The sequence below is a fragment of the Arachis ipaensis genome, chromosome B4 (assembly GCF_059453495.1).
Source record: "Arachis ipaensis isolate K30076 ecotype BB chromosome B4, ASM5945349v1, whole genome shotgun sequence".
Classification (NCBI taxonomy): domain Eukaryota; kingdom Viridiplantae; phylum Streptophyta; class Magnoliopsida; order Fabales; family Fabaceae; genus Arachis; species Arachis ipaensis.
Window position 1 is genome coordinate 103,841,422 of NC_142439.1, and position 19,787 is coordinate 103,861,208.

At 39.8% G+C, this 19,787-nt stretch overlaps 1 protein-coding gene across 3 annotated transcripts in view; it reads left to right on the forward strand.

The window, feature by feature from the left end:
• Window positions 1-19,787, forward strand: part of LOC148568633 (uncharacterized) — a 40,353-nt gene that overhangs the window by 12,942 nt on the left and 7,624 nt on the right. Inside the window, exon 2 of one of the 3 annotated variants that reach the window (XR_015881100.1) lies at window positions 3,284-7,744. The exons of the other annotated variants lie outside the window; for them this stretch is intronic. The gene's annotated coding sequence lies outside the window, so the exon portion shown is untranslated. Of the gene's footprint in view, window positions 1-3,283; window positions 7,745-19,787 lie in introns of those variants that run through there. 3 annotated transcript variants of the gene reach the window in all.

The window sequence follows — 19,787 nt, forward strand, 5'->3', positions numbered from 1 at the left end:
GTTTAAACACCAGTTTTCCTTCCTCACTGGGTGTTTTGAACGCCCATCTTTTTCTCTGTAATTCCTTTGCTGCATGTTCTGAATCTTCAATTCTCTGTATTATTGACTTGAAAAGACATGGTTGGAAAACTAAGATTAAACAAATAATGCATGCAGGACACCAAACTTAGAAGTTTGTATACTAAGGACTATAACAATTTGAAAATGCATATGAGAAACAACAAAAGACACAAAACAAGAGAATTTAAAGATCAGAGCAAGGAAATCATCAAGTACAACTTGAAGATCAATGAAGAACATAATGCATGTAATTTTCGAAAATTAGAAGAATGCAATTGACACCAAACTTAAGATTAGACACTAGACTCAAACAAGAAACATAAAATATTTTTGATTTTAAGATTTTATAATTTTTTTTTGTAATTTTTTTGAAAATTAAGTGGAAAAAGAGAAAAAAGGACTTCAAAATTCTTAATGAGAATTCCAAGAATCATGCAATGTTAGTCTAAAACTCCGGTCCAGGAGTTAGACATGGCTTACTAGCCAGCCAAGCTTTCAGTGAAAGCTTCAGTCCAAAACACTAGACATAGCCAATGGCCAGCCAAGCTTTAGCAGATCATTACTTTCAACAGCAAGATTGATAGAAATCAACAAGCTCTTGTGATGATAAGTTGAAACCTCGGTCCAAAAGTTTAGACATGGCTTCTCAGCCAGCCAAATTTCAACAAATCATCATGAAACTCTAGAATTCATTCTTAAGAGTTCTGAAGAACAAAATAGAAATACATTTTTTTTTGAAATTTTTTTTTTTCGAAAAAAAAAAGCAAAAAGCTTAAACATAAATTAAAATGACCTAATCTGAGCAACAAGATGAACCATCAGTTGTCCAAACTCGAACAATCCCCGGCAACGGTGCCAAAAATTTAGTGCACAAAATTGTGATCATCAATGGCGCCAACATCATGGTACGCACAATTGTAATCTCAACTCTTTGTCACAACTCCGCACAACTAACCAGCAAGTGCACTGGGTCGTCCAAGTAATAAACCTTACGTGAGTAAGGGTCGATCCCACGGAGATTGTCGGCTTGAAGCAAGCTATGGTCATCTTGTAAATCTCAGTCAGACGGATTCAAATGGTTATGGAGAATTGATAATTAAAATATGAATAAAACATAAAATAGGATCGAGATACTTATGTAATTCATTGGTGAGAATTTCAGATAAGCGTATGAAGATGCTTTGTTCCTTCTGAACATCTGCTTTTCTATTGCCTTCTTCCAATCATTCATACTCCTTTCCATAGCAAGCTGTATGTTGGGTTTCACCGTTGTCAATGACTACCTCCCGTCCTCTCAGTGAAAATGTTCCAAATGCGCTGTCACCGCACGGCTAATCAGCTGTTGGTTCTCGATCATGTTGGAATAGGATCCATTGATCCTTTTGCGTCTGTCACTACGCCCAACACTCGCGAGTTTGAAGCTCGTCACAGTCATCCCTTCCCAGATCCTACTCGGAATACCACAGATAAGGTTTAGACTTTTCGGATCTCAGGAATGGCCGCCAATGATTCTAGCCTATACCACGAAGGTTCTAATCTTAGATTAGAAACCCAAGAGATACACATTCAAGCTTGATTGCATGTAGAACGGAAGTGGTTGTCAGGCACGCGTTCATAGGGGAGAATGGTGATGGGTGTCACGGATTATCACATTCATCATGTCGAAGAACGAATGGATATCTTAGAACAAAAATAGGCTTGAGTTGAATAGAAAAATAATAGTACTTTGCATTAATTCATGAGGAACAGCAGAGCTCCACACCTTAATCTATGGTGTGTAGAAACTCCACCATTGAAAATACATAAGTGAAAATAGCCTAGGCATGGTCGAATGGCCAGCCTCAAAGGTCTAAGGACTAAACGTCCAAAGATGAAAATACAATAGTAAAAGGTCCTATTTATAGATAACTAGTAGCCTAGGGTTACAGAAATAAGTAATTAATGCAGAAATCCACTTCTGGGCCCACTTGGTGTGTGCTTGGGCTGAGCATTGCAGCTTTCACATGTAGAGGCTTTTCTTGGAGTTAAACGCTAGCTTTTGTGCCAGTTTAGGGTTTAACTCCAGCTTTTATGCCAGTTCTGGCGTTTTGACGCCAGAATTTCTATGCTGACTTGGAACGCCAGTTTGGGCCATCAAATCTCAGGCAAAGTATGGACTATTATATATTTCTGGAAAGCCCAGGATGTCTACTTTCTAACGCAATTAAGAGCGCGCCAATTGGGCTTCTGTAGCTCCAGAAAATCTACTTCGAGTGCAGGGAGGTCAGAATCTAACAGCATCTGCAGTCCTTTTTCAGCCTCTGAATCAGATTTTTGCTCAAGTCCCTCAATTTCAGCCAGAAAATATCTAAAATCACAGAAAAACATACAAACTCATAGTAAAATCCAAAAATGTGATTTTTATTTAAAAACTAATAAAAACATAATAAAAACTAACTAAAATATACTAAAAACATACTAAAAATAATGCCAAAAAGCGTATAAATTATCCGCTCATTAGTTAACTAAGTGAAGCAATAATCAATTGTTATCATAATTGAAGGAAGCTATAATGATGAAACTTCCAATGCTCACCCTTGGCCAAGGCTTTTATCTTGATCAATTGTTGTTTACTTTTCTTAGCTTGAACTCTTACACCAACTCTCAAAACTACAGAAGACTTCCTAATCAATAATGTGCATTCTAAGGCAATTCCTAGGGAGGACGACTCGGGACTAATACTCTCGATTATAGATTATAGAATTGTTTGATGCGAGATTTGCGTGTCGGTTAGACTATACTCACGATTGTATTCATTACTAAATTCTATACCGACACAACAAATTCACGTTCATCAAAATAGCACTGTTGTCGGAGAGTTAGCTTATGTGTGCCATGTTATTGTTTAGTGTGAATATGTGTATATGTACATACTTGCATTCTCTTTTAGTTGTTTGATTGTTTGATCACTAGTTAGGATTGATCCACTTGTTGTCATGAGTCTTATACTTCCTTCATTGTATGACGCATTCACAACCGGATCCGAGCTTAACCCCATTTGATCCGGAAATTGAAAGAACTTTGCTTCTTATTAGGCAAGCTCGGAGGCGGTTAGCCTTTGAGGAAGGTGAAAAGGTTCTTACCAATTCACCAACCTTATCCGAAGTGGATTCCGAACCGTCATTCGAAGAAGGCGCTAGCTACTCTTCCACTGATACTACTAATAGTTCTTCTTTTGATCTAGGTGCCGACACTATGGCCGCTCCAAGGAGAGTTACTCTCAAGGAAGCGGGTGCATCGGACTTTGTTCTCCAACCTCTTCATGTTCTTCATCCAAACTTGAATGCGAATTTCAAACTCAAGACTGCTTTGATTCACCTCCTACCTAAGTTCCATGGACTTCCCGCACAAGATCCTATTCGACACCTGAAGAACTGAAGATTGATGGTTTAGAATTCAGAATAAATTTCCGTTGCAAGTATAGTTTCTAAACCGAGCAATCAACCTTTCTTACAAACGTTGTGTTTGTCACTTAAGCAAACCCAATAAAATTGATAACCGAGTATTTAAACCTCGGGTCGCATTCTCAAGGAACTGCAGGGAGGTATGTTCTTATTATTGGTTATGAGTTTTGTAAATTGGGGTTTTGAAAGTAAGGAACAAATAATTTAAATGACAAATAAAATAAATAAATAACTGTGAAATAAACTCTTGGCAATGTATGAAAATTTAGAAATCCTATCCTAGTTATCCTTATCAATGGTGATGAGAATTGAGTTTTAATCCCACTTAGTTAGCCTTTACTAAAGCAAAGGGAGGTCAAGTGGACCAATTAGTTTGATCCTCAGGTTCTAGTCAATTCCTAAGAAAGGACTAGAGTTATTGGAGTTTAATTCAATTGGTAAAAAATAACAATTATCAGTCACGATGAGTTGACAACTCAAGAGTTACCAATTAATCAACCAAAGCCAAAAGGAAGAAAATATAAATTATTAATATAAATAAAGGAGAGCAATCATGATTCTGAAATACCTCAAACTATATTAAATAGAAAATCAAATCTAAACATGAATGGTTCATATGCCAAATTGGCAACAAAAGTAATTAAAGGAAAGCATTAAAGTATCTGAAAATAAAAGAGAAATATAAAGTAAAGGAATATTGAACCTGATAAGGAGTTGGAATACTAAATTGAAATAATAAGAAATCCTAATCCTAAAACCTAAGAGAGAGGAGAGAACCTCTCTCTCTAAAAACTACATCTAAACTATGAAAAGTGAATAATTGGAGACCTCCCCCCTCCTTGAATTGATGAATTCCTCCACTTTATAACTTCTAATCTGTTCCTTCTGGACTTGGATTTGGGCCAAAAAGGAACTCAGAAATCGCTGGGAGCATTTTCTGTAATTTCTGGTGCGTTGCGTCTGTCACGCGTCCGCGTGGGTCACGCGGTCGCGTCATCTGGAGTTTTCCTTGTCACGCGTTCGCTTCGGTCACGCATACGCATCATCTGTGTTTTGCTCATGGCGCGCGTCCGTGTCAGTCACGCATTCGCGTCGCTGCCTTTTCGCGCTGGGCATGCGACTGAGTCGTCCATGCGTTCGTGTCGCTGCCAGTTTCTTCAAAAACTCCATTTTGTGCTTTCCTTCCATTTTTGTATGTTTCATTTCCATCCCTTAAGTCATTCCTGCCTTAGAAGATCTGAAACTACTCAACACACAAATAACGATATCGAATGGTAATAAAGGGTAATTAAAATAATTATTTTTAAAGCATAGGAAACATGCTTTTCACATATATTGCATAATAAGGAAGGGAAAGTAAAACCATGCAAATTACATGAATAAGTGGGTGAAGGGTTGAATAAATTACTTAAATTGAGCATAATATATATCATAAAATATGGGTTTATCAACCTCCCCACACTTAAACAATAGCATGTCCTCATGCTAAGTCCAAGATAAAGAGTAAGGTAAGGTTAAAGTGGTGGAATCTCATGCAATGCAATCTATCCTAAATGCAACTACCTAAATGAATCATACAATTCTGATTTTTATTCACTTGTATATAAAACTTACATGCAGTTAAATTAATTCACATTCTCAAGGAATCATATATGCATAGCCAAACCTTAGATAATATTAAAGCACTTTTACAATTGAGATGGGTAAAAATATTTTTCAAACTTGCAAGACAATTAACAATTTAAGCAGAGATCTACGGTGATGAGTGGTGCACGAAATTGTGATCTCAGGCAATGGCGCTAGAAATTCTGTACGCACGTCTTAATAAATCGTTTTTCATTCACAACTTCGATACAACTAACCAGCAAGTGCACTGGGTCGTCCAAGTAATAAACCTTACGTGAGTAAGGGTCGATCCCACGGAGATTGTTGGTATGAAGCAAGCTATGGTCACCTTGTAAATCTCAGTCAGGCGGATATAAAATAGTTATGGAGTTTTCGAAATTATATAATAAAATAAGGATAGAAATACTTATGTAAATCATTGGTGAGAATTTCAGATAAGCGCATAGAGATGCATTCGTTCCTCTGAACCTCAGCTTTCCTGCTGTCTTCATCCAATCAATCTTACTCCTTTTCATGGCTGGCTTTATGTAAGGACATCACCATTGTCAATGGCTACATCCCATCCTCTTGTGAAAATGGTCCAAATGCTCTGTCACAGCACGGCTAATCATCTGAGGTTCTCGATCATACTGGAATAGGATTCACCCTCTTTTTGCGTCTGTCACTACGCCCAGCACTCGCGAGTTTGAAGTTCGTCACAGTCATTCAATCCCAGAGTCCTACTCGGAATACCACAGACAAGGTTTAGACTTTCCGGACTCTCATGAATGCCGCCATCAATCTAGCTTATACCACGAAGATTCTGATTAAGAGATCTAAGAGATACTCATTCAATCTAAAGTAGAACGGAAGTGGTTGTCAGGCACGCGTTCATAGGGAATGATGATGATTGTCACGTTCATCACATTCAGGTTGAAGTGCGAATGAATATCTTAGAAGCGGAATAAGTTGAATTGAATAGAAAAATAGTAGTACTTTGCATTAATCTTTGAGGAACAGCAGAGCTCCACACCTTAATCTATGGAGTGTAGAAACTCTACCGTTGAAAATTACATAAGTGAAAGGTTCAGGCATGGCCGAATGGCCAGCCTCCAAAATGTGATCAAAGATGATCCGAAGATCATAAGATGTCTAATACAATAGTAAAAAGTCCTATTTATACTAAACTAGTTACTAGGGTTTACAGAAGTAAGTAATTGATGCATAAATCCACATCTGGGGCCCACTTGGTGTGTGCTTGGGCTGAGCTTGAATGTTACACATACAGAGGCTCTTTCTGGAGTTGAACGCCAGGTTGTAACGTATTTCTGGCGTTCAACTCTGGTTTGTGACTTGTTTCTGGCGTTTAACTCCAGACAGCAGCGTAGAACTGGCGTTAAACGCCCTTTTACGTCGTCTAAACTAGGCCAAAGTATGGACTATTATATATTGCTGGAAAGCCCTAGATGTCTACTTTCCAACGCAATTGGAAGCGCGCCATTTTGAATTCTGTAGCTCCAGAAAATCCACTTTGAGTGCAGGGAGGTCAGAATCCAACAGCATCAGCAGTCCTTCTTCAACCTCTGAATCTGATTTTTGCTCAAGTCCCTCAATTTCAGCCAGAAAATACCTGAAATCATAGAAAAACACGCAAACTCATAGTAAAGTCCAGAAATGTGAATTTAACATAAAAACTAATGAAAACATCCCTAAAAGTAACTAGATTCTACTAAAAACATACTAAAAACAATGCCAAAAAGCGTATAAATTATCCGCTCATCAATGAGCTATTGAACTCTTACTCGATTATGTGTTTACTCTCTAGTCACTCAGTGTTTATTGGGTTAATCACTCTGTTCTTCTTTTTATCCTTACTTTCTATAACTTTGTTCTTCATCTAACCAATCAACAATTATAGAATACAGACATACAAAAACCATGAGGTCTTTTTCAAGGTTGTAATGGGGCCAAGGTAAAGGTAAGGGTATATGTATAAGGCTAAGTGAGCTAATAAGTGAATCCTTGACTAGTCCAAGATCTCACCTAACATACATATTTTGTAATTCAAAGTTTCTTAACCTATTTGCCAAACTTTTCTCACTTTGTATTGCAAGCTCATACATTAACTTAAATTTTATCCCATGTGCATTGATTCTTTTTATTTTGCAATTGGGGAATTTTTGTATCCCGTTAATTAAATATCGAAATTTTTTTTAATGCACATGGTAATTCAATTGTTTTGATTTCACATGAGCATGCTTCCCAAATTTTTATTTTTGAAACATCTTTATTCTTTTTAACTTTCCACCTTTGTTTCTATCATCCAAGTTCCCATTAAAATTCCCTACACTTAAATAATACACAATTTCTATCTTAAGCTAACCAAGGATTCAACTTGGGATTTTTTATTTTATTTTTCTGCTTAAGGCTAGTAATGTGGTTTATAGAACAAGAGGGGATTAAAATGCTCAAGGGGGCTAACAAGGGTGATGTAAAAGGTAGGCTAATTTGGGATAAGTGAGCAAATTTTTCAAGCAATGGCCTCAATCATCTCTTAGTATGTATCTATATTCTATATTGGACATATAGATTAAAACAAAGCAAAGAACATCAGAATAAAAAGAAGGGCGAAACACACATGAATAAAAATTATGGTTTGAATGTAACCATACAATTAAGCTCAAAACTCACAGGCTGTGTGTTCTCTAGCTCAAAAATCATATATCAGTTATATATGTCATGCAAGTAGAAATTAAGAGTTCCCATTATTCTCAATGTAATTTTTTTTGGGTGGCTTTAAAGTTTTAGTGTTCCTCCTTCATGAAATGTTGTTAACTAACTAACATGTTATGTTCTATATACAAGGTGTGTGGATTGTTTTTTATTATGTTAAAGTCTCTAGTTTACTTCCTTTTTATTTTCAATTTAAATCAAACTATCATATGATAAAAGGGGTAAACTATACTAATTAATCCACATTTTCTATAACTAATAAGTTTAGAATTGCAAACTAAACTAAATGGCTAAAATATGAACTAAAGTGCAAAATACGGAAATAAAGTAAAAAAATACAGCAAAACAGCAATGTATAAATACTGAAAGATAAAAATAAAAATAAAAATAAAAATACAGAAAAATAAACAAAATAAGATGGAAAGAGTCTGTAGTGGTTCACCAAAAAATACGCCAGAGATGGCGACCTCCCCACACTTAAAATAAAGCATCATCCTCGATGCTCACTCAAGCTGGGTGTGAAGGAGTGTCATCACTGGAAGGATGGGCTGCTGGAGTCTCTGTGGTGGCCTGAGGATCTGCAGACTGGATGAGCGTAGGAGGATCTGTCTGCTGTAGAGGAGGCTCTGACTGGATGGAAATCTCTGGATCTGCGGCCTGAATCTGGTGTGGCACCTCCTGCTGTGGTGCAGCCTGCTCTGGTCCTGCCTGTGCAGCCTGGGTAGGTGTCTCCTCCTCGTGATCGTCCTCCTCTACCTCAGATGTATCAGAAGGGGTGTCAGGCTCAGAGGGGATGTCGCCGCCGGAACAGATCATCAACTTGACGTGCTCATAGCATCACTTGTTGCGACTCTCCATACGATCCAAGCGGGCGAAGAGTCGATGCACCAAATGGTAAATAGGCTCAGGAGCAGCTGGAGGTGCAGTGGGTGGGGCAGGTGCAGCAGTGGAAGAAGAAGGGACGGCTGAAGGTGTGGCTGTCTCATCAGGAGCGGTGAGGAATGGGGGTGTATAGCCCAAAGACAGAAACTTCCTGCTGTGAGGGATGATCTTCTTGCGGTCTGCAGCAGTCGGCTGTGCATCAGCATCCTCCCAAGGCAGTCAGCTCGACGGCCTAGCTGGGTGACCAGATAAGGGAAGGGGAGGGTGCCTCTGACATGGACCCTAGCCATATAGTACCGGATGAATCGTGACAGATGCAGGTCTTTACCCTCCATCACACACCAGAGGAGGGTGATCATAGCAGCAGGCAGCTCCGTCTCATGAGTACTCGGCATAACAAAGTTGCTCAAGATCTGGTGCCAGAGCCGAGCCTCATCATTCAGATACATCAGCTTGATTCCCTTAGGCATTGTTGTGTTCATTCCCATGACCCATGGGACAGTAGGGTCAAGGGCTATCCTCTCCTTGACAGCATCCCCGTCAAATCGCATAAACCTCATATCCTCCTCATCCTTTTGGTAACCGTCAGGCTGATCTGACTTACGCTGAAGCTGCAGAATATCCTCAATGGCCTCTTCAGTGACCAGTATCTGTTTCCCTCTGAGGTGTACTACATCCAGGGAAGTCTTGAAATAATTGCAGTAAAACTCTCTTACCCAGGAAGCATTGACCTCTGTCAAATTTCTCTCCAAGAAGAACCAGCCTCTTTGTTTGATCTGATCAGAGGTGTACTGCTGTAGTTCTTCTGGAATTTTCAGAGTCCTCTCCAGGTATAAATTTCTGGAGGTGGCAAACACTGGATACTTCAGCTCACAGTATCGGTTTGCAAACTTAATGGGATCATTGGCAGGGAGGAGCTGGTCAGCCTTCTCCTGCGGGGTAAAGTGCTTTTCCCACCAGGAGTCATCATGCATAATCTCCAGGATAGACATAGAGGATTCACCTCTTTTCTGTTTGCCAGTTATTGCTTTGTCTTTGCCCTTATGTTGAGGGTTAGACATCCTGAAAAACAGAAATCTAAGATATAATAAAAACAGGAAAACAAGTAGGCAAATAACAAGATAAGCACATAGTGGCAAAGGAGCAGTAGAATTATGAAATGAGTTAAAGAAATGTATATTTTGGATTGTTTCGGAGGTAAAAATCTGAGATGAAAAATCACAATCCAAAATATGTTATGAGTGGAATACTTGTTAATTAGGAGCAACAATAATCATGCCATGAGTCAAAAAGTTTGAAAGAGTTAGTCAGAAAGCAGAGGGGGAAGTTAGAAAGTTAAAAGTGGGTAAAATTGAAAAAGAGGTTAGAAAGCAAAAATTAGTGAGTTAGTAAAAAAAAAGTCAGAGTAAGTGGCATGATGATTGGTTTCTAAGTAACAAGAATTTCACAATTTGAAGCAACAGACAACTCATATTCAAGCAAGGAAATCAAGTTGTTGATGATTCATATAGATATAGAAATAGCGAAAAGTGAAATCTAATCATCAATAATGTGATTTATTAACCGGGAAAACAGAGGAATAAGAATGCTGGCCCGTGCATTCATGAATTGGTTTGGTAAAAGCTGAGGAGTGCCAAATTCAAATTGCCAAAACCAAAACATGAATGAATATCAAAATAATTTACTGAAAATTGGGCAGCATTCCGGCTAAAATTGGGCATTCCCGGGTAATAAACAGCAAGCAGAATAGTTCATATAAATTAAAACAAATCTGCAAATAGACATAAATAATATGAATATGAAAGAGCAGTCGCAATAGCAGCATGAACAGTAAGAACATCATATGAACAATACTAACATCACAACAACAGCAGAATTGCAAAAATTATAAAACAAGTAGCAAGAACAGCGCAATGAATCAGGCCTAAATCCACTAACCACATCCTAGCTACCTAACCACCTAGAATCCACTACAACATACATCTCTAACTATCCTAAATTTAAACATAAACTGAAAAAAATATGCAAATAACTATGAATGAAAGAAAGGTGATGTTCGGCGGAACCTGGTAGGCGTATGAACTAAGCTAGGGAACAGAGAGATGGCAGGAGTGTGGTTGCGGTGGTGCTGGGAGGGGCACAGTGGCGCGGTGGCGAAACAAGGCTGCGCGGTTGCGGGTGGCTGTTTGTGGTGGCGGGGGGATTTTGGGTAGGGTGATCGGTGGAGGGGGGTGGTTGAAGAAGAATGGGGGTAAGGGTGGTGGTGGTGGGAGGCGTGGCGGTGATGGCAGGGTGGTGGTGGTGGTTGCGGAGGGGGCAGCGGTGGTGGAGGGAAGAAGAGAAGAGAAAGAGAAGAAAGCGAGTGAAGGAAGAAGGGGGGTGGCGTCGCGGTCGTGGCTAGGTGGTCGAGGGTGGTGCGGTGGTTGGAGGTGGTTGGGGTGGTGGTGTGGGTGGCGGGGAGCAGAAAGGGAGCAGTGGGGGGGGGGGTTGGGGGGAAGAATGGGGCGCGATGGGGTAGGGTTTCGTGATGGACGCGAACGCGTGGGCCGTTTTGTGCTAAACGCACGACAGCCGCACAATTCCAGCCCAGATTTCTGGGCGTTGGATTTTTACGCTGATTTCCAAATCACGCGTTCGCGTGATTGACGCGGACGTGTGGGAGGTGTTTTTCGTAACTGACGCGAATGCTTTAGCGATGCGATCGCGTCAATGGCTTCCTTTCTTTCTTTTTTTTTTATGCAGGTATGCAATTATGTAGTATGCAATGCTAAATGCAAATTTTATGAATAACATCCAGGTTCAGTAAAAATAATATAACATAAAATCAAATAGTACGAAATAAAAGTTGAAAAAGAAACGACCGTACCATGGTGGGTTGTCTCCCACCTAGAACTTTTAGTTAAAGTCCTTAAGTTAGACATGGATGAGCTTCCTGTTATGGTGGCTTATGCTTAAATTCATCCAGAAATCTCCACCAATATTTGGAATGCCAACAGCCTCCGGGGTCCCAAACTAGGCATGTAAAGCTTCTGAGCAGCTTCACACAGATTCTCAGGCTCCTAGGGTGACGAATATCAGAATATTTTCCAGGATCCCAAACTTTGCTTTTAAGTCCGCCTTCGTCTTGATCTATATTTTTCCATCCGGGCGGTTTAGAAACTGTATTCTCGCCAAGATGACCAAACGTCTTCCGTGACCCATTCAATTGAACTTGATACCAATCCTTGCACTTCGAATTGAAGCGTGGAACCTTATTGGATTTTGTACACCAGCTCTGAGTGCGAGCCATTTCCCTCTTACTCTTAAAGCCGCAGAGAGCTCTAAGCTAGCCATCTGTTTCAAGCAAACCATATTCAAGTGGAAAAGTAAAGTTAAAGGTTAAGGATTGTACCCACTTGAAGCTTGTAACAGGTGGTAATGGCCTTGGGATAGGTGTTTCCAGTGGTTCTGTAAGTTCTACTCCCTTATAATCTGTTGTGAATTCCTCCACTTCTTTGCAAAATTCTTCAGCTACAACTGCGTTCTGATCAAAGTCTTCTATGGCTTCCTCATCACTTAAGTCATACGTTGGAGGTTGAGAGAAATCTACCTCGACGTCATCTTCGTATTCACTTGGATAAGGCTCTTCAGGTTCAAGGGATTCAGTTGCGAATGTGAGTTCGTGACTAGGAGAGCTTGATTCGTGATCATTACTGCCCATGGAATCAACTTCTTGGTCTGTTCCGTCCAATTCTTCACAAGGCATATGCTGTGGAGGTCGTGTACTATCCTCCTTGGCATCCAATTCGGACTTCTCAGCAGAATCCTGTATAGTTCTTGATTCCCATGAAGGTTCAACATCTCCTATATCTTCAACCACTTCTTCCTCTACAACTATCATGGCTTCCTCTAATTGTTCCAGCACAAAGTTATGCTCCTCATTGTCCACCGGAGTTTCTAGTATTTCCTTCATACTACGCTCTTCTTTTGATTCCCCACATGTAGCCATGGGAGTACTTTGAGTTCTCAGTTGTCGGGAAGCTATTAAGTTTACTACCTCAGTTATGGCAGTAGTGAGTTCCAGTACGCCCTTTTCTATCTTTGCTTGCCCTTGAAGAAGAACACGAAGTCTGTTGTCCATAGGAGGTTGGGGTGGGTATGAGGGTTCATTGGTTGGAAAAGAGGGTTCAAAATAAGAATGTGGTGGTTCTTGGGAGTAATTGGATTGGGGTTGTGGTGGATAAGGGTCATATGGTGGTGAATGGTGAAAAGGAACTTGTGAGTGTGGTGGTTCAAATCTACGTTGAGAGGATGGTCTATAAGCACAGGGTGGGCCTTGTTGGTAATTGCAAGGTGGTCTACCATGTCTGTTAGCTTGGTATGCATTGTATAGTGGTCCTCGTCCATGATATCTTGGAGGGTGTTGTTGCCTAAAGGGTTGATCAGATCCTCTTGACTCCATCCATCCTTGATTGCTCTGACCTTGATGCATGTTCCTGCTGTAACTTTCGTTCCTTTCAACAATATTAGAACCAAATTCAAAGCGAGAGGGGTGAGAATTCATAGTAGCTAAAAAAAATAAAAAGGGAAAAACGAAAACAAACAAACAAGTAAAAGAAAAATATTTACAATAACCAATAATAAGGCACACGTTTGCAATTCCCTGGCAACGACGCCATTTTGAAGAACTGAAGATTGATGGTTTAGAATTCAGAATAAATTCCCGTTGCAAGTATAGTTTCTAAACCGAGCAATCAACCTTTCTTACAAACGTTGTGTTTGTCACTTAAGCAAACCCAATAAAATTGATAACCGAGTATTTAAACCTCGGGTCGTCTTCTAAAGGAACTGCAGGGAGGTATGTTCTTATTATTGGTTATGAGTTTTGTAAATTGGGGTTTTGAAAGTTAGGAACAAATAATTTAAATGACAAATAAAATAAATAAATAACTGTGAAATAAACTCTTGGCAAGGTATGAAAATTTGGAAATCCTATCCTAGTTATCCTTATCAATGGTGATGAGAATTGAGTTTTAATCTCACTTAGTTAGCCTTTACTAAAGCAAAGGGAGGTCAAGTGGACCAATTAGTTTGATCCTCAGGTTCTAGTCAATTCCTAAGAAAGGACTAGAGTTATTGGAGTTTAATTCAATTGGTAAAAATAACAATTATCAGTCACGATGAGTTGACAACTCAAGAGTTACCAATTAATCAACCAAAGCCAAAAGAAAGAAAATATAAATTATTAATATAAATAAAGGAGAGCAATCATGATTCTAAAATACCTCAAATTATATTAAATAGAAAATCAAATCTAAACATGAATGGTTCATAAGCCAAATTGGCAACAAATGTAATTAAAGGAAAGCATTAAAGTATCTGAAAATAAAAGAGAAATATAAAGTAAAGGAATGTTGAACCTGATAAGGAGTTGGAATACTAAATTGAAATAATAAGAAATCCTAATCCTAAAACCTAAGAGAGAGGAGAGAACTTCTCTCTCTAAAAACTACATCTAAACTATGAAAAGTGAATAATTGGAGACCTCCCCCCTCCTTGAATGGATGCATTCCCCCACTTTATAACTTCTAATCTGTGCCTTCTGGACTTGGATCTGGGCCAAAAAGGAACTCAGAACTTGCTGGGAGCGTTTTCTGTAATTTCTGGTGCGTGGCGTCTATCACGTGTCCGCGTGGGTCACGCGGTCACGTCATCTGGAGTTTTCCTTGTCACGCGTTTGCTTCGGTCACGCGTACGCATCATCTGTGTTCTGCTCATGGCGCGCGTCCGCGTCAGTCACGCGTTCGCGTCGCTGCCTTTTCGCGTTGGGCATGCGACCGCGTCGTCCATGCGTTCGCGTCGCTGCCAGTTTCTTCAAAAACTCTATTTTGTGCTTTCCTTCCATTTTTGTATGTTTCCTTTCCATCCCTTAAGTCATTCCTGCCTTAGAAGATCTGAAAATACTCAACACACAAATTATGGCATCGAATGGTAATAAAGGGTAATTAAAATAATTATTTTTAAAGCATAGGAAACATGCTTTTCACATATATTACATAATGAGGAAGGAAAAGTAAAACCATGCAAATTACATGAATAAGTGGGTGATGCACGGAAGCTTGTCTCTCAACAATTTCCCTCGGCAAGTATACCGAATTGTCATCAAGTAAAAACTCACAATAGAGTGAGGTCGAATCCCACAGGGATTGATTGGTCAATAAACTTTAATTAGAGTAACATTCTAGTTGATCTAGCAGAAATTGATTTGAGAATTGCAGGAAATTAAATGGCGGGAAAGTAAATGGCAGAAAATGTAAATGCTGGAAATAAAGAGCTGAATATAAATGACGGAAAGTAAAGTGCAGAATCTTAAATGGGGAATGGGGAATTTAGCATGAAAGTGAATTGCAGAAATTAAAGAGAATGGGTAAGATCAGAAATGGGGGATTCATTGGGCTTAGGAGATGTTGCAATTCTCCGGATCAAGTTCATTTTCATCTCTTCCTCAATCAATGCATTTATTGATCTCCTTGGCAATCTTAAGTGATTGAATTCCAATTCCTTGGTAATTCAATCTCTCAAATCTTGATCAATAGCCAATTCCTTGGTCTAATTGCTCATGAGAAGAGATGAAGTATGGTCACTGATTGTACCACATGTATTTCCAAATCAAAGTATTGGGAGAATTATATGTCACCATATCCGCCCAACCCCCAATTTGGTCCAACATGAGAAAGCATTTCTAGCATGATCCCTTCATTCCTCTTCCAAGGTTCCGAAGAGATCCAAGTATGAATAGCTTCTTTTCCAAGACAACTACCCAATTGGATGAAGATTGAAAGCTTTCTAGTAAAATCAAGAGAAAAGAGAGAAGAAGAATAATGAAAACTATTATTGACCCATCAAATTACAACAGAGCTCCCTAACCCAATAAAAGGGGTTTAGTTGTTCATGGCTCTGGGAATGGAAAACAAAGATGGAGAATGCATTCTGAAAGTAAAACTAGAAGTTGCAGAGAAAGTAAAATTATACAGAGAGTAGTCCTCTCAATCCAAAAGCTCCTCTCTAGTTCAAAACTACTCCTATATATACTACTCTTCTGATCTTCCAGTTGGCTCTTCAAGTCTTGGATATGGGCCTTTGGATCTTGAGTTGAAGCAGTTTGAAATCTTCAGTGGGCTCAGCTTTACTTGCAGAGAAAGTGTGAAGTAGGCATGGACTTTGGCTAGGACGTTAGTGGCGTTAACGTTAAGTGAAAATGTGGGTTTGAGAACGTTAGTAACGATCACCTTTTGCACTAACGTTCCTAGCCCAAGATGAGTTACGTTAACTTCAACGTTAGTGGCACTAACGTGACCACTAACGTTGCCTCTTGGTCCATCGCGAGCGTTATTGGAGTTTACCTTTGCCAATAACGTTGCCTTTAGCCCCTTTTTCTCACGTTAGAGTCCACGTTAGTATAACTAACGTGGCTCTTAACGTGGGTATGCCTTAGCCTCGAGAGCGTTAGTGACACTTACCTTTGTCACTAATGCTCCAAACGCCCCTTCTCACGTTAGTGCCCCACGTTAATTGTCTTAACGTGGCCACTAACGTGGTGGTGATTGCCATCTCCAACGTTAGTGACAAAGGTGAGTGTCACTAACGTTGGCTCATCAATTCTTTCCTCTACGTTAGCTTCTACATTAATGCACTTAACGTGGTAACTAACGTTGCTCATAGTGGCTTAGTCCAACGTTAGTGACAAAAGTGAGTGTCACTAAAGTTGGCGATTCCTTGCTCCTTCCACGTTAGAGTTCACGTTAACCAAGTTAACATGGCTCTTAACGTAGCTAATATGGGCTTAGTCCAACGTTAGTGACAAAGGTGAGTGTCACTAACATTGGCATTATCTTCCTCTTCCACGTTAGAGTTCACGTTAACTGAGTTAACGTGACTCTTAATGTGGCCAATCGCCCTTTTGGAGCGTTAGTGGCACTTACTTTTACCACTAACGCTTGGAGCTTCCTTTTCTTCCACGTTAACTACCACGTTAATGTAGTTAACGTGGTAATTAACGTGGGCTATGATGGTTTCGAAGACGTTATTGGCGATTACTTTTCTCATTAACCTTGCAAGCTAGCTCCCATTCCACGTTAGTGGTCATGTTAGTTAGACTAACGTGGCTACTAACGTGGCTTTTCCTTGCTTCCTTTGTCTTGAAATCAAGCAAATAAAGTGCATCAAAGCTCTAATCCAAGTTATGAGTCATGCATCATCCAATTTGTCATTAAATTCATGCATAATTCTCATAAAATCATATAAAATTCACAATGTTTGCTTGAATCAAGTTGTAAGTGAAATTCTACCCAAAACTTGCTTATTTCCTAAGAAAATGCATGAAACTACCCTAAAACAGTAAAGAAAAGGTCAGTGAAACTGGCCAAAATGCCCTGGCATCACAACACCAAACTTAAAGCTTGCTTGTCCCTAAGCAAGTACTGGAACAAGAGAATGATGAATGAAATGACAAGAGAAATGAATCATTATTGTGGAAGTCATGTCCTTGGTTTTATGGGGTTTCATGCATAACAACTTAGGTTCATTCCTTTACTGGCTTTCAGACCTTTATCATGTCCTGGAGTACTCACTTGATTGCACCCTTTTAGACTTTTATTTGTTGACCCCTTTGTCTTTTCAAGGTTTATTGCATCCTTAGACTAAGTGCTCTGTGAGGGGGGCGACTCTTTAAAATAAGCTTTCAGCCAACACTCCCGAACCAGTTGGTTCAAGGTGCTAGGTGTTGAGACACCCTTAAGGACTTACTCCCTCAAGTCTCTCTCCCTCATACATGCACACCACAGGCACATGGTTTGTTATTTTCTTTCCTTGAGGCCTTGGTGTCTAGCACCTCTTTGGGTTACTAAATGTTATGTAGCAAGGTTGCTCTTGATAGTGGATTTTCAGTTGATAATCCCGGGTTAGTTAACCCAAGTTACCAAGTGATGAAGCACTCCTAAGAACTTATTCATCCAAGCAGATCCTTGGTACAAGAACACCACAGACACATCCCTCAAGATTCAAGCCCTTGGTGCCTAGCCTTATTTCTTATTACTTTTCTTTCTTTTTTAACTCTTATTGTTCTTTTCCTTTTTCTTATTAGGATCTTGTTATTTAGCTAGTCTCATGGGGTGTGTTTCAAGCATATGACTTCAGGACAGATAGTTGCCTTCCTACCTTGTTGGTGAACCAACTTAGCTAAGTGATTACTACACCACAAGCTTAAGAACCTACTCCACAATTGATCATCACTCTGGTCTTTCATAACATCTCTTTTTATTTGACTCAAGGGACAAGCATACAAGTAAGCAAGGTGAAAATGAAGACAGGTAACTTGAACCAGCACACATATGACAAAGGCAATGAAAGCAAATATTAAATTCTAGTGATTTAAGCTAAAGAGTAACTATTAATCAGGGGCACATTCAGACTTTCAAATTTTTTTTTAACATCTCCAAGCATATGGGATCAAGTAGCAACACAACCTTTTGGTGATGCCTTCTGGTTATCTCTTTGTTGTCATCATCCATAGCTTCTGCGTCCTTCTTCGCCTCCTTGGATGGTGGTGCACTATTTTTTTAGAAGGTTGATTGAATTCCTGCAAAGTTATTGGAAGTTGCTTGTTCCCCAAGCACTTGAGGAATAGTTAGCTTGCATGTATGCTTGTAAATTTCTGGACTTAATTTGGTGTGTGAACACCAAACTTAGTTCATTGCCTAATGCAGAACCTCATGTGCTTTTATTGATAAAACAACTATGAAATAGAAACTAAACTATTGTTAAGTGGTTTCCCTGATTGGTTGGGGCTAGCAACTTGCCATTGAAGAGGTGTAATGTGATTCTAACTGAAATCTTTGGTGGAACACCAAACTTAGAATTACACATTCACTCTTGGATTGGTTTGGTGTGCAACACCAAACTTGGCTCCTCACAATACGAGGGAAACTGCTTATATCCTTTATTGAGATGATCATGAAAAGGAAACTACCTTAGGTTGGGTTGCCTCCCAACGAAGCACTCTTTTAGCGCCGCTAGCTCGATGATTTCTCCATCAGTTGAGATGATATTTTATTTTGGGGATTTCCCCCATGTTGCCCATGTAGTGCTTGAGCCTTTGTCCGTTCACAGTGAACGTCCTCTTTGAACTTTCCTCCATGAATTCTATGTGTCCATACTGCGAGACCTTTGTGACAAGAAAGGGTCCTGACCACCTTGATTTGAGTTTCCCAGGGAAAAGTCTTAATTTGGAATTGTAGAGGAGCACTTGCTGTCCTTTTTCGAAGCTCCTGGGTGCGAGATGGAGGTCGTGCCTTCTCTTTGCCTTTTCTTTATAAATCTTGGCATTTTCATAGGCTTGAGATCTGAACTCCTCCATTTCCTGCAGCTGCAAGACCCTCTTTTTACCAGCAGCAACGCTATCAAAATTTAGTAGCTTGAGAGCCCAGAGGGCTTTGTGTTCCAGCTCCAATGGTAAATGACAAGCTTTTCCATACACCAGTTGATATGGGGACATTCCGATTGGTGTTTTGAATACCGTTCTGTATGCCCAAAGAGTATCATCCAGCTTCTTCGACCAATCCTTTCTTGATGCTCCTACAGTCTTTTCCAGAATCCTTTTTAACTCTCTGTTAGATATCTCAGTTTGCCCACTTGTTTGGGGGTGGTAAGGCGTGGCAATCTTGTGTTTCATCCCGTATCGTAGGAGGAGCGCTTCTAGTGGTCTGTTACAAAAATGGCTCCCTCCATCACTGATGAGTGCTCGGGGGACTCCGAACCGGCTAAAGATGTTCTTTCTGAGGAAGTTTATGACTACCTTATTGTCATTCGTTAGGGTTGCAATAGCCTCTACCCACTTGGAAACGTAATCCACTGCTACCAAAATGTACTTGTTTGCATATGAGGTTGGGAATGGTCCCATGAAATCGATTCCCCACACATCAAACAGTTCCAGTTCTAAGATGAAATTCTGTGGCATCTCATTTCTTTTGGGTAAGTTTCCAGCTCTTTGACATTCATTGCAGTTCTTTACTAGTTCTTTGGCATCCT